Source organism: Ctenocephalides felis, unplaced genomic scaffold (assembly GCF_003426905.1).
Source record: "Ctenocephalides felis isolate EL2017-DRISC unplaced genomic scaffold, ASM342690v1 CF-g0.4_SCAFFOLD_00845, whole genome shotgun sequence".
NCBI lineage: Eukaryota > Metazoa > Arthropoda > Insecta > Siphonaptera > Pulicidae > Ctenocephalides > Ctenocephalides felis.
The window spans coordinates 15,640,311-15,652,004 of NW_020536999.1; the positions used below are offsets into that span (position 1 = coordinate 15,640,311).

The 11,694-nt window shown below is 28.3% G+C and overlaps 1 pseudogene; it reads right to left on the reverse strand.

The window, feature by feature from the left end:
- Positions 1-10,974, reverse strand: part of LOC113378994 — a 31,108-nt pseudogene extending 20,134 nt beyond the window's left edge.
- Between the last annotated feature and the right edge of the window lie 720 nt (positions 10,975-11,694).

An 11,694-nucleotide genomic window follows, 5' to 3' on the forward strand; every position in this document is an offset into this window, starting at 1 on the left:
CACTGCAAAGGATCTTGGGTTATTTATTATATCCCATTTTTTGTTTTTATTACAATTTTTTAATGGGAGATTTGCTGTATTAAATTGCCCTTCTACTTCAGTTATTGTATAATACGAATATTGTATGTTATTTTCCTTACTTTATTTATGAATTTTCCTGTGAAGTTAGTTTTCGCCAGAAAATCCAAGTTTGAAACCAAAATTAGATTTGTTAAATTTTCACCTTTTGTCTAAGTTTACTCAAGAAAGAAAGACTATATCAATTTAAAAAATCTAAAAGCTCTTTAATATAACTCGATCAGGACTTTCGTTAACTATTTTTTCGCGACTATCGGTTAAAAATTTCAAATAGTTTTTATTGTATTTTAAATAGTTTGGATTTGATATTACTTTACTATGTCAAGTTTTATTCAAAGCACTAAAAACTTATTGTTTAATGTTATGAGCTCCATGACAGAAGTGCTTAGTTTATTTAGTGCACGTTTCTGATTTTGATGACTTCTATAAAAGTTTAATCGTGAAAGTTCTGTTTGAAAAGCTATCAAAATTGTATCATGTGACCTAAATTTGCAATAGAAATCGTCATGGTGAAACATTTTGAATCATCTTAGGTTAATAAAATGAATCAATAAACCAATCATTAAAAAAAATCGATTTTTGAGGTCTTACTTTTGATTTTTGCTTTTATTAATTCTCGACTTTTAAGTTTTGATGAAGGAATTTATTCTTGAGTAATTTCATCTTTCTTCGAAAAAAGTTCAAAATTTCTAAAATATTTCAAAATAAAAAAAACAGTTTTTTACCAAGTTTTTTTTTCCCAAAAAGTCAATTTTTTTCAAAAATGTAAAGTTTCTCAAAAATCTAATTTTTTCAAAGTTTTTTTAAAAAAATAATCTTTTTTTAAAAACTTTGATTTGAGTGTAATTTTTAGTGTTGGTCTTTTTTACAAATAAATTAATATTACATTTCTACTTGACGTTCCACTTCAAGCAAAAGCATTAATTTAAATTGCTGTTTGTTTTAATAATACATTGTACGAATATATATTAGTTCATACATAAAATGTAAACTAACATAACAAGATCGTATCAGGTTGAATATTAATAATTGTGCATAGTTGTTGGCGCATTTAATTACTTTACTGAAATATGACATTCTGAAATATTAAGATAATTAATTTTTATAATCATAGTATCATGGATAATGATTTTGTTCGGATGCCATCTGATCCCTCAGAGAAATAAATAATTTATAAATATATAACTTAACAAAAATTATTGTTAAATAACTATATGAAACAGAATGTGATAAATTACCCAGATAATTGATTAAAAAATACAGTAAACAACAATTTTTTATACTTTCATGGTAAAGGTAGATTATTATATTATAATTATGCACAATATAATATGTACAATTTTTTTTGCCGATTTGATAATTTTTGTTACTGAATATTTGTATGTTCTTTTGTAAAAAATAAATCTGAAATTTTGAATGTTCAAAAGCTTCGAAACATTAGGTTTGAATCGGGCTCAGTAGATTTTGGTAAAAATCAATCATGCCGTTACTTTATAATTAATTGTTCAAAATTGCAAATCATGGTGACAATGAACATTCTAAAATATTAAAGGCCTATTGAATGTTTTCCAATTCGAAAGATATAAAGCCTAAAAAAACAGTGCAAATAAAAGCTATTTACTTTAATTTCCCAAGAGATTCATTGTTATGTCTATCATTTTTGCTTCAGTAATTATCGTTTTTATTTAATTGCGTTTACTACATACAATAGCGCGAAAATATTGATTTTCTGTTCAAATGTAGCTTCAATTCATCTGGAAATAAATATTTATTTTACTAGAGGTAACAATTCGTATTTAGCGGTTTGTTTTCCGATGGCAATTTATTTATATTATTTGGATGCTAGCAATTAAATTAAATTTCAGTTCCGATGACCTGTTTTGGTTATATACACAATATATTTTGAATTCAAAAAGCATTAATGTATTAGATTTCAAAACATATACGTACATAAGCATAAAACTACAATAAGTCTAACTAAAAATTAGAATATATAAAATTAATTTATTAAGTTTCGGCTTTATTTCTTAAGAAGACGCATCTGTTATCTTTGTAACGTTATGTTAAAATTCATAAATATTAGAAATTATAATATATATATGCACATATTATTATAAATATTAATTTATAACACTATGTTCTCTTTTTCCAATTATCTCTGTTTGATTTTCAATTCTTCAGTTTGCATAGAACAGATTGCATTTGCATCTCTAATTGATCCTAATTGAAGCTTAATTAATTCTATTTGAGCATTTATAACTCTATTAAGCATTTTCACGAAATAGTTAGTGTTGCTGTTTCTAGTAAATCCGTGATAGAACTGATATTAGTTTGTCCAAAAATTTAATTTTTTTTAACAACTTGCATTTTTTCATACTGAACTACACACTTCATGTGCTTAATTATTTTGCATTTCAATAACTAATACACTATTGACTTGTTTTAAAAAAAATATATTGATGTGTATATGATATTGTAGTACGCAGCAATAAACTAGTTTGACGCTCTTCAAATATGGATTTCAACTTGACGCATATTTTTGTCATATTTTAATCATGGAAACAGTAGAAATGCCAATCAATCTAGAAATTTTATTCATTTTGCATGTATTTGATGTGTGGCAGTCATAGACCTTATACTACATGAAAAAGCGCAAATTAAGTGCTCAAACATAGAAGGAACTGTGACGTCACGTGTCTGAGCGAACGTTGCCGACAATCGCGGACTCTCCCGATTGAATAAATGTCTTACGTCATATGTTTTATTTTAATAATATAATGGCAATGTGATGGATGATAATTTTGTAAGAAAGGATATTATATTATTATCATAATAGTATAATAGTTAATTTAATTCAAATATTATCTGTGATTGTTTAATTTCAATAATGCAATGGCAATTTTGATGACTGACAATTTTGTAAGAAATGATAATAATAATATTTCCCTTGTGAAATAAATGTACACAAAATCGAATACACATGTTAAAATCGATTTATATATTATAAGGCCTATGTTAGGCCCGTAACATAGACATATGACATTTGATCATCGGAAGAGTCCGCGATTGTCGTCGGCAATATTCGATCAGACATGTGACGTCACACACCCTTCTATGTTTGAGCACTATATACAACGAAAAACATATGAGGACTAGCAGTCCATGTAGTATAAGGTCTATGGTGGCAGTACACCAAATGCCGGATAGTAGTTTTCAAACTGTCGGGTAACATTTGGACATTGAATACTGATCATTACAAATACTTTTGCCTTCTTAGGCAGATAGTAAAGATATGAAAGAATAAAGACCATATATGACCATATATAATTATTGACGTAAAAAAATTTTTTCAGCAAAATTCTGCAAAATTCTGAATATCCGTAAAATTTCAGATAATTCTAAAATATGACATTTTATTTTGTCGTGCAAAATCGTGCGATTTGTAAAAGAGTTACCCATATATGGGTAATGACTTACCGGGGTCTTATGTGACTTACGGTTAGGGGTCGTTGATTTGAATCCAGTAGCACATCACAAACTGATATCGTCCTGCCAACGTCTCCATCCTTGTCAAATAGGAGATGGTAAGGAATTAGATCTAAGGAGCCTATGGTCCTGCCTGCTCCACATCTTCCTCGAGAACGGAGCTCGATTCGTAGCGTTTCTTCGGCGTCCGGCGCCCTCGCTACAGGCCATTCGAAACTCTGAAAATGTAAAAGATATATACATATTTTTATGGGTGTGTAAAACATAGAATTTATTCTAAAAATATCGCGTATAAATTTTAAAATGTTGTATATAACTTCTACATGAATAACACAATATACAAGAACTACTGCATGATACTACGCACATAACTCATGTCCAACTCGAGGAGATTCTCGGATAGAGTTCTTGCGGGGAGTAGTTTGCTTTAGAGGCTTCAAAAAATCGCTCTTTTTGGATTTTTTAGGGAAGGAAATAAATATTTAATTGAAACGAAACACTTTTCAGGTTTTATTGTTATATATATCAACAATCTTCTCAAATTTTTGCATTAAAATATATGTCATAATATGTCGGGTATAAGCATTTTGCTGAGGAGCCATGAGCGTGCATGTGTCGTTTGGCGGTAAAGATACAGATCACAATTTCCATCAGAAACAAAAAAAAACATAATAAATTTATTTTTTCGGTAGTATAGATTCTAGTTAAACCTAAAAAATCCAGAAAAAAGTGAGAAATTCACAAATTTTTCGCAATTGAAAAGACATGTTTTTTATGAAAAATTTCACTTCATATTGTTTAAAAAGTGGGTTAATTTTAACTTTTTTAAGGGTTTTTTAGGCTCAACTAGAAGAGAATTTAATCCTGAATAAAATCAATTCTGTCTTGTTTTGATGGGAGAACATACAGTTTTTTTTCATATTTTTCTCGCCAATTAGAAATAATCCAAATAATGAAAAACAAGAAAATCGTATAAGTTTTCGTTCCGCTCGTATATGTGCTTGACGCTTTCTCACTATTTCTTCTGTAACTAAATAATTTGAAATTTTTTCTGCAATTTTAGGGATATATTCTTGGCTAGTTTTTGAAGACATTTTTGGCAAAAAAAAAAATTAAGCCTCTAAAGTAGGCTCCCCCTTGATAATATAGTAAACATGACGTTGAAGATTGATTATAACTTGGGATAAATTAGGATTATGCTAGTATAATTGTAATTAAATTAAATAGGATACACGACGTGTATCTGTGTAAAAATGAAAGAAGTATGTAAAACCAAAAGTCGAAAAAAGTATGTGACGAATAAATAATGTTCAGTAAAAGCATTGTATATGGCTAAATGCTACAACTTCAACAAAAGTTTTTTAAAAAAACATTTCTTTATTTATTTGCAGTCGATGTTTCGAAAATAAGTACGTTCCATCTTCAGGATATCTGTCCAAAATTTTTTATTTTTAATTTGATCAAATTGTCATATTTTTATAATGTTATCTCTTCCACAATTTTATTCATTTTATATAAAATCCACCATTTTTTACTTTTCTTAATATATTGTTTGCTTAAATCTCATCAAGATCATGTCCTGAAGATGAAACGTACTTAGTTCCGAAACTAAGTACAAATATATATAGGGTGTCCCAGAACTCAACGTCAAACCAAAATCAGGTGATATTCATCATATCGAGAAAAAAAATATCTCACGTAGTTTTGAAATTATAAGCCAAATAATTAAAAGTTTTGAATTGATTGTGAGTAAAATGCACTAGCAGCAACGATCATGGAATTTTTAGGTTTTTATTTTTTCACTCGAAACATTTTATAATAGAATACGTTTTACAATCCTGATTAAATGCGCCTTATTAAACTTTTGATGGAACTTGCTAAGATACTTTAGTATTTTTTTTTTAAAGGAGAGCTTCTCAAAGTTGACGAATTTAAAAAAATTCAAATTCTCATAATATGATATGAGAAATCTTAATTCTTGAAAACTTGGGGTGATTGTGTCATTATTTTGGACGGTTGTCCTAGAAATGTTAATCATGGTTACTGCCCCAAAGTTTAAATGAACAAAAATAATAAAAATGAACCATAGTAACTTAGAAATAGTGATAATTTCACGAAAGCTCCAGGTTGCACTTAAAAGCTCATAATTTTCAAATAAAGTTTTTTCCTAATTTGTTATATGATAGCCTTGATCAATAATACTGTCATCTTGTTTCGGGTTGACGTCGAGTTCTGGGACATTCCCGTATATTTATATTATATGTGTGTGTATATATATATATATGTGTGTGTATGTATGTATATATGTATATATGTATGTATACATATTACAAGAGGATGACAGAAACGTCGCAAACAATTTAAATTGCCATTCGAAATTCGAGAGGAATGCGAATTTCATGTGGCTGGAAATTTGTGAAATGGGTTTAGTAGTAAAATATGCAAGAAACGCTTTGCGTTTACACAGCTCGTGTCAAATATAATTTAAAAAGACAACTCAAGTGAAATGACGTGAAAAGACAGAAAAAATGGAGTTAGATTTGCATATTTGATTGGAAAATATCATTTCTGCAAAAGTCGTCGAATACCGAGGCAGGTGTGATGTGAAAACGAGAGAAAGTGGAAGTATCGAATTTCGATTCCCTGAGGCAATAAAGAAATATTTATGAGGGAAGAATATAAGACACCTGATCTTTTGAAAAAAATTGAAAATTTATAATATCTTCCTAAGGATAAATCAGTATACAATATAACAATTTGTCAGAATAAAGACAGAACTGCATTAAATAATATACTCAGCTTAATCAATAACTTAATCTGTTAGCCAATGACAAAATTGATTTGAGCTTTGCAATATAAGTGCCTTAAGATAAATTGCTGGAACTTTCCGTACCTTCAATACAATAATTTACCCTACGGAAAGTTAAAAATTACAAACTCCTGAACATTATAAATTTATTTATTCAATTTTTTTCCTCACCTGTTCCAATATCAGCAACTCGGTATTATCGGGTAAAACTTGAGAATGATGTGCATCACCTAGAAAAAAGAAAGAAAAACTTTAGAAACTTGTATTGATCTTGTGAAAATAATATGATATGCTACAGAAAAATAATTCACGTGCCTTTGGCTAGAGGAAAAACTTATTTATACATAAACCTATTCAATATCTGATTTATGACAAAATAGAAAATCAGTAGAGCTGATAGTGATGGAACATTTGCATTATAATCCGGGAAATAAATAATTTTAAATTTATAATTTAAAAGTTTGATTATTTATTTGGATACTCATTTTAGTAATTCATTAGTCATTTAATTACAAGATTTCAAAAAATAAATTATTATATAAAACTTTACTTGGATCAGATGATATAAACAAAGCGTTATTATAAGTAAACGATAAATTTTGACATAGTTTAACCCTTTCCACTCGCGAAATGCGAGATTTGTATGTATTTTTGCCGACGAAGCGGCGGCATCCGAGTGGAAAGGGTTAAGTTTAACAAAAATTTAAATATAATTTTCTCTGTTTTTATTTAGTTGGTGCATGGCATCGTGTCTTAAGGCAAATTGCTGGAATGAGATTTCCAAGACTAAAAATTATTTTTTTAAAAAAGGTTTATACTTTTTTGAAAATCTTGAAATTTATGAATAAAATGACTTTTTTGAAATATTCGATTATTTTTAATATTTTGAAATTTCAGAAAGTTTTGAATCTATTTTCAAAGTAAATGCCGCATAATTGTTTCAGTATGACATATCAAAGCGCGTAAGCGCCTTGTCGCTGTCTAACGGATAAAAATTGATACGGTCCCCATAGAAATGCAAACAAAATTTGTACTTATTATTAAAATCTCTATAAAATATCTGATAATTTTATGTGCATATGTCTAATGAAAAGTTTTGTCCGACAAATGCCATTTTTTTTTTACTTTTTTCTTTGGATTTCCGAAATCGCTAGAACTGTCTTCTCAAAAAATTATTCAGTTTTTTTATTTTGTCAATACTAGTACAATAATTTTTGAATCATTCAAATCGGACGCTCCGTTCTCTCAAAAACTGAGATACCATTTTTAGCACTTTTTGCCCCGTAACGTCGAAAGGGCTGAATCTGCCTTTGCCAAAAACTAATCAGCAAGACTTTATCAATAGGAATCGATTGTTTTTAGAATCATTGTAATCGGTTGATCTGTGTTCTCAAAATAGTTCGCGAAAATTTGTATCCGCACACTCACACACGCATACATCAACTCTTTCTAAGGTATGCCAAAATGTTCAGAAATCTTTGAAACGTAAAGATAGATAAAAGTTTTCATTTTCGATTTTTTTGCGATTACTAAACTTACCCTACGTAAAGTTAATTAATTAATTTATGAATACATCAGTAACACAATATATAATTTTAATTTTACATTGATATTGTAATAAATAATATCTTCAATTTTGACCATTTGTTTTTGCAAAAAGTCAAGTACCAATAATATCCATTTACATTCATTTATAAATTATTCATCATTACTAAAAAGTCATTCCACAATAAAATTCTCGTGTGTGTAATTGATATAATGTTTACTGAACAAGTATTTATTCTTGTTTTTTCTGTATTTAATTGGGGCTCTTGTTGGAAAGCAACAAGGGTATTTTTTTATACGGCCGTTCTATTTTTATAACCGTAAACAGATATAGGGGTTGTTTTCCAGAAATAATTGACCTGCGCAACAAGTTTTTTATGCTTGGCGAAATATATTTGTTCGGGTTAAAGGAAAGTTGACTTAAAATAACAGAAAATGGGCATGTGAAATGATATAGTAATTTATAGAAATTTAGTGGGATGTTCATATGAAAATTGAGAGAATATGTAATGAACTTATGTAAGTATAATTTGTGATTACAACAATAAAGAAAACGTTATTATCAAGGTGGTAAAAATCTTTTAGCACATAATATTATAAATATGTTTATAAATCATTGTCTAAAGATCAATCTTCAGTAAAAACTCCTCTTTCAATGATGTGATCTTGGCAAATGTATTCGAAGTATTCTCTTGGGATTGTGAAGCTAGACATAAATTCTACTATGTTTCAGATTTTTCTTATTTTGTAAACACAGTTTTCCCAGAAAAGGTGTTATAGATTATTAAAGATCAAAAAGCATTCAAGTTAATCAAATGAATAAATTTATTTTGATATTCAATTTTTTTGTTTGTTTTATAATCTAGATTTTTTTGATTATTTTAAAGCCAATTCAATTGTATTTTATATCAAAAATAATATTTACATTATTTCATTTGATTTGTATTATTAAAATATACAGGATGTCCCAGAACTCAACGTACTATAGTAATACATTTGCACTGGACACATGACTTTTAACGTCTCGAGAATATGAAATTAACCAATAGAAAATAGATTTAAATAAGTTCATCAGTAACAGTTTATGACAATATGTTATATTCTCATATTACTATATTTTCCTTATCTTTATAGTTTTTCAAGCACATTCTCTATTATTAAATACGCCATTACCCTTTATGTCATTCTGAATAACACGAAAGCACTTTACAAAAAGTAGTCGTAAACTTAAGTAGAGTTAGTAGTTTTATTCTTTTTCATATAATGATTCCATAAAATTTGTTTCCAGACGTCGACGGTAAAGAGAAAATATAAAAATATTGCGCAGTATAAAACTTATTATACCATAAAAACACAATTGAAAACTCTATTAATTATTAAAAGTACAAATTGGTTTTATGGAAACACATGCAAAGCTTCTATATTATTTATGATTCTGCATTATCCGGGATTTAAAAAGAGATTTAATTTTGCTGCTGGTAACTGTATTGTGCAATTTTAATGCAGTTTACAGGATTTAGATATATAAAATATCTTCTTTTGTATTTAAAACTATTTTAATCAAGATTTAAACTAGTGGTGTCTGAAACTTTCCGTGCCAAAAATTTTAATTTTTAAAATAGATTCAATTTTTTGTTTATAATTTGAGAAATTCAAAATTTTTAAATTTAAAAATGACATTTTTGATTTGAATTTGAATTTTTTTATATTATGAAATATTTTAGAAATTTTGGACTGATGATCATTTGTGACTGCCAAATGGCATTTTTTAAATTTTTGTACTAGTTAGAACTACCTTCCCAAAAATTTAATCAGTTCTTCACATTGTCAATACAAGTAAAATGGTTTTTGAATTATTGAAACCGGACGCTCCGTTCTCTTAAAAACTGAGGTACCGTTCTTTGGCACTTTTTGCCCCGAATCTTCCGAAGGGCTGGACCTACCTCTGCCAAAAACGAATCAGCACGTCTCCTTATCAATACGAATTGGATGTTTTTTGAATTATTTAAATCGGGTGATCGGTGTTCCCGAAATCGTCGACGAAAATTTGTATTCGCACACACACACATACATCATTTTTTATAAGGTATCCCAAAATGTTCAGAAACCTTTGAAACGTAAAGATATATGAAAATTTTCGAGTGTCGATTTTTTGTTATTACTATAACTTACCCTGCGGAAAATTAAAAAAAAAATCTTACATGTTTTGGAAATTATGAGCTTCTAAGTGCAACCTAAAGCTTTTGTGAAATTTTTGCCCTATATACACCTAAGTCTGTTTTTACACGGTAGATTGGTTCCAGAAGAAGCCGTGTAAAAAAAACGTGTAAAAAAAGACATTGATCTTATACAAAAATGGGTGATTTGTTCCTAATCTCTAAAACCTATTAAAATTAGTGAAAATCAAGAATTTTTAGGGTATTACCCTAAATTAGTGCTATTCACATTTGCTTTGACCAGTAAAAATTGTTTGTACGCGCTAAAGGGGAATTCACTCAAATCTTTAAGCAAACTATCGATACTATCGATGGTTTCAGACTTTTTTCTTTCATAAATACTTTTTTTGTGATATGAACATCCTTCGCAAAAAATAAATTTGACAAAAAAATTTAAGTACATAAAATTTCAAATCGTGCTAAATGGAATAAAATCGTGTAAAAAAATTAAAAATACTCAATGTTCAAACCGTGTTATATCAAAACCGTGTACAAAAAGACCGTGTAAAAACAGACTTAGGTGTACTTGTAATAAAAATATATTTAATTTTCATTCAAAATAGATTTAATATCCACACATATCCTTGAGATTTGATCTCTCGGTCAAATTTTATCATAACTCTATATTGCACTTCAAAGCTCATAATTTCCAAACAACTTAAGATGTTTTTTTCCAAATTTTTTTCATGATAGTTACATTCAATACTATCATCCTGTTTTGCCTCAACGTTGAGTTCTGGGACACCTTGTATATTCCTTCTAATAAACAAAGCATGTATAAATACCAACAATGAACCATTGACCTACATTTTCAATAAGAGCTTCTTGAACAAAAAACATATCTCAGCTCTGCGAAAACACATCTCACACAGAACTTGCACAAATTAATTTAATTAATTAATTATTCTGAAATCTTTCTATACTTGAAATAATTTTAAACTGGCTACAAAGCTGCCTTCAGATATATATTTTATATTCATCCTAATAAATATACCCATCAGAATTTAAAGCAAACAATTTAGATCTAAATTCTAATTATTGGTCAAAATGAACACTTAAAATTTTTATCTCAATTCTGATGTCGTTGATGCCACTGGCCTTGCGTTAATTCCTTTTCTCTCTAGATTGCCTAAATATTCGATAAATACAGGCAATTTCTCCTATACTTTCTAATAAATAAATGTTTAATCATCCCCAAGGGAGTATAGAATATTACATAGACTGTTTTTACAGCCAGCTTATTGCGGTGATAAAATAAACAGCATCCCACAAAAACGCATCAACAAAGTAAAAGTCATAGACATTATTTACGATCACAATATTGCTGACGACGGTTCTAATAATTTCTTATGAAATGAGAAAATTACTCGGAGAAATTATTTCAATTTATTCATTCATTTGAACTTGGATCAGAAAGATGTACTTGCAAAGTTGTTGGTGTAGTTTTGTAAATGGGTTTTGAATATTTGCATTTCGACTGTGCAAAGTTATAACTATGACATGAAAATATGAAAATTATATTGTTATACATATATTCCAAATAGAAAGTTAACTTCGCAA